Source organism: Lepeophtheirus salmonis, unplaced genomic scaffold (assembly GCF_016086655.4).
Source record: "Lepeophtheirus salmonis unplaced genomic scaffold, UVic_Lsal_1.4 unplaced_contig_901_pilon, whole genome shotgun sequence".
Taxonomy (NCBI): domain Eukaryota; kingdom Metazoa; phylum Arthropoda; class Copepoda; order Siphonostomatoida; family Caligidae; genus Lepeophtheirus; species Lepeophtheirus salmonis.
Genome location: NW_027296636.1, coordinates 1 through 4,511, shown reverse-complemented (window position 1 = coordinate 4,511; position 4,511 = coordinate 1). Strand labels below are relative to the sequence as shown.

General features: G+C 33.9%; 1 pseudogene; it reads left to right on the top strand.

Moving 5' to 3' along the window:
• Positions 1-3,911: 3,911 nt before the first annotated feature.
• On the top strand, positions 3,912-4,480 carry LOC121131656 (uncharacterized; annotated as a pseudogene).
• Positions 4,481-4,511: the final 31 nt, after the last annotated feature.

The window sequence follows — 4,511 nt, the reverse complement described above, 5'->3', positions numbered from 1 at the left end:
CCTCGGAGAGTTTTTTTTTAATTTAAAAAGATTCATGGGGCTTCAATAGTGGCTGGTTGATTAAATAAACTATCAGTAGTATTAAGATGTAGGAATAAGTATATACTTTGGAGAAATTATCGTTACATAAAAAATTAACTAACATATTCAGATAGGTAGACTTTGTGTTTCTACTAAACAAATTTCATGAGGAAGTATTAATTTCTAACATCATTGAAACAATTATAGAAGCATTTGTAGATGTGTAGTTCAATTTTACATCTGTGATACTCCAATTTTGCATTTTCCTTACACATTGAAGATTTACAATTATCCCTTCATACACAGCTTTTTATTTCATCCAAAAGATCAACAACTCCTCCTATACTTTTTGTATATTTCGAAACACAATTAGAAACTGTGAGGTTTACATTCTTATTTTCAATTATATGATCAAGTTATTTGATAATGTTGACTTTTGGTAAACAGGGGTTCTCAAAGTGGGGTTGCAAGACATAGATGTGCGGTGGAGAAATGTATTACAAAAACAAATACAATTATTTATATTTTATATATATACTTTTTTTTAATTTGTATAGTATATGAGCTGATATTAGAATGAAACTATGTAATTGTAAACAAGTGTTTAGTTTTTTTGTATTGAAAAGGCCTAAAAAACCTAAAAAAGACACAGGAGACATAGCTGCAGTTTTGTACAGAACATTCTTCCAGTAAACCCCTCTTCCAAATAAGAGTCACATAATGAAATAGCTTACACATTTCCCATCAGTTTTTTTCTTTTTTCCCCCTCTCTTTTTTCCTCAACAAAAAAATTTTTTTTTTAAATCTTACATCATAGGTTAGACAGTTCAATATACAGCAGGACCAATCACACAGTAGACGGTCAAAATATTTTTGGCAGCCACTATGAAATGTTGGTTAATACTAACCAAATCAAAGGCCACAGGAACATGACAGGTTAGCAGAGAAGGAGATGCTAACTGAGCTTTATAAGTTAGCGGAGAAGGAGAGACCAGTGGAGCTTGAGATGCTAGTGAAGGTAGAGATGAAAGTGGGTCAGAAAAGGTCAGCTGAGGCATACAAGCATCCCCGTCCTCAAGTGCATATATCTTTGGAAGAGTTGGATACCTCCGTGGCAATATCTATCTTTAGTCTGAACTACACACCAAGGATTGAAAATATCGAGAGAAATTTATTTGGCATAGATTTACATGTTTCATAATCAATGAACGACAACATCCTCTTGTGTGATATGCACTGAGGTACTGGTACATGGGAGCCTCAAGCCGGCAAAAATGCTCTGACACTTGAAAACAAGCATCGGGCCTGCTGATAAACCTTTCGATTTTTTTTAGCAAAGAAAGCGAGAGTTAAGAGGCCAAAAGGAAGTCCTTACATACTAAACTTGAATCCCAGCCAAAGCCCATCATATGAGGTGGTATATTTATTTGAACAGGTTTAAAAGCCACACACAATTGGGAAAATTACATTAAACCAACTGCTAGGAAAATGCACCAAGTGTCAAAACAGTACAAAAGTTCATCATAGTGCACCTTCAGTCTCTCTTGGAACACTTCAGCAAGTATTTTCCGGAGGAAACTGCTCCAGAGAAATATGACTGCATAAGATCACATTGCCTTTACGAGGTTGATCACCCACATCCGATCAGGTGAACACATGAAAAGTCAAGTTACTGAACCTTTCAGACATAATTTAACAGCAAGACGCTTGCAGAGTATTGGATTTCCGTCGAAAGGGAATAAGGTTTTTTTCGATGCAATTTGTAAGCACACAGATCCTGTATTTGTCATACTAGACTTACTTGTGCACTTGTTTTTAATTGTATGTTCACTCAGGCCGGTTTTTTTTAAAGGGTTAAATATATTTATTTATTTTAAACAGAACATTTACAAAACAATGGAAACATTATTATCATGTTCTCATTTTAAAAAATATAAAAAGAAGAAACGACAACTGCATGTTTAATTGATATTAGGTCAAGTAAAAAAGGATAAAAAACAAAAATTAGCAAATCTATAGATCAAATAAATAAATCTTATCATGACGGGAGAATCTTGAGCTAGTTCTGACAAATAATTGTTAATAAAGATTCTAAAACATTATTCATTAGTACTATCTCCCATGAATGGAGAGGGAATCGAGAATTATTATTGATTTAGAGACGTAATATTGGAGCAACAAAGTTCTTGTGCTTCAATGCGTATATTATACATTGTATTTTTGAGATGAGCCACTCAATCTTCCACCTATCCTTATATCGTGAGGATGTTTCAAAGAACCAATCTGAAGGACTCAATCTCACATGAAAATATCTCCAGACTTCTTCCTTCCCCATCCTAAGGATTGGGGTAATTTTTAAACATTAATAGAATAAATGAAAAGAGGTCTCCAATTCTTTTTGGCAAGAATAAAATTTCTCTCCTTAGGATCCTCCCGGGAAAAAAAAAAACATGACGTCCCCAAGTCTGTACCTCAGCCATTATTGACGTGTGTCAGTGAATGGGTTCTTGAAAATGAGGTTTTGATCTGCATGTTCCATGCCATCGCTAATACCAAGCTGTTGAAACCTTGGCCTTGTGATAGATAAAGGTTTTCTTTTCTTCACTACTCATAAGATCCTAATCTTCTTTATGTTGATGGAGAGACCTGAATTTTTTTGGAAATCCTGAATGACTTTAATGGCTTGGGAGTACCAGGTTTTCTTGTTAGAAATAAGGTAAGATCGTCTGCATATAATAAGCACTTCAGTGACCTTACATTTATTTCCAGACCTTCAAGACTAGAGTTGTAGTTAATAATCTTGTTCAATCCACTCATCACTCAGCCTTATTGTTTAAAGTTTTCCATTATTCTGGTTGAATTTTAAGGGATTTTAAGGGAAGGCAGCCTTTACTATCGAAAAAACAATTTTGCCCCTTCTTCCCCCTAATCAAATTTGTATAGAGCCACAAAGCATATTTGATAACACAGATTATAAAGTTATCCATATAGTTATACTATATAATAATGAATTAAATATTCATGAACAATATCAAACTTATAGAATAATTAAATAAAAAGAATCAACCCAAGAAATTTCCTTTTATTCGACATTTTCATATAAAAAAACATCCATAAAGAACACTTTTTTTACACCTATTTACTTGCTAAGAGGAGTAAAATGCAAAATAAAAAATATCTTGCGTCATTTTGGCACATATGATATATGTGATAGCCTACCTTTAATGCTTTTCTTTGGCCCTTATCAATTAATTATAAAAAAATGGGCACACGTCACAATCCAACCAAATATCAATGATAACTTGTTTTGACTCAATGGATATCAAATGAATAAAACAAATATCGCTCATTAATACAAATAAGTAGCAGCTGGAACGTCATGACATATTAGCTGCTCCTCTCTAAAATATTCTTCAAATTGACATGGTGGCCAAGTTGATTTTCAGTATCGTTATGAAATATGAACACCATTTTATCACCAAATGTCATAATACAAAGCAAACACCATTCTATTATTTCACAACTTGATAAGAGATAAAAAAAGTAAATCTTATACATTTTATGTTTTTGATGAGAAACGTTCTTTAGCTATTTGTTTCCTTGCCTCTTTTTTCTGTTTCTTTGGGAAAGAGTTATCTGGATGAGTTTGGAGTAGCTCGTATCCTCATTAAAATTGAACACACCAATGTGAAAGAAGTTTAACACTCAGAATGTGTTCTCTATTTACTAAGGACTGAAATCAATTTATTACTGCAGAACTTGATAAAGATGAAGAAAGTAAATATTTAAATTACAACTTCAACAAATCTACACTTGTAATTGTTGTTGAGAGATAAGACATATAAAAAGATACATCTCCACATTCGATTCATTCAATTCAATTTGATTGATCCAGGAAGAGAAACATGAAGATCATTGCCATCTTTGCACTTTTGTTCATTGCCGTGTCTGGAGAGGATCTGGAGTGGGAGTCCTGCAATCCCGATAACTGTGGATGTTGAACTCAAGTTGGTCAAGAAAGGAATTGTCTCCATTCCCATCCCCTGCATTGAAGTGAGATAACGGAATACAATTCATTGAATAGTTATAAATAAAATCTTCTCTTTTTGCTAACATACATATCTAGAGCCCTTCAGGCCTGCATTTGGGCTCTTGTTCCTACAAACTGGAGGAGATTGTCACAAAATATGCGTATTTCTTGTGTCCAGACTATTTTCCAGAGGGCCAAAGCTGTTCTTTCCCTTTGAAGGCAGGACAATATGGAGGTGAGATCTCTGGTATTGTTCTACCTGACATCCCACCTTCCATTTCCAACCTCGCCAAGGGAACCATTCATGGAACTCTCTCTGTGACCAGAAACGGGGAAGAAGTTTTCTGTATCAATGGAGATTTGAAAATGACAAATTAATCCTTGTTTCTGTATCCATATTTGAAGTCAATAAAATCCTTCATTAATCTATATTGCGTCATTATCCTAGGTAAATGTTCCT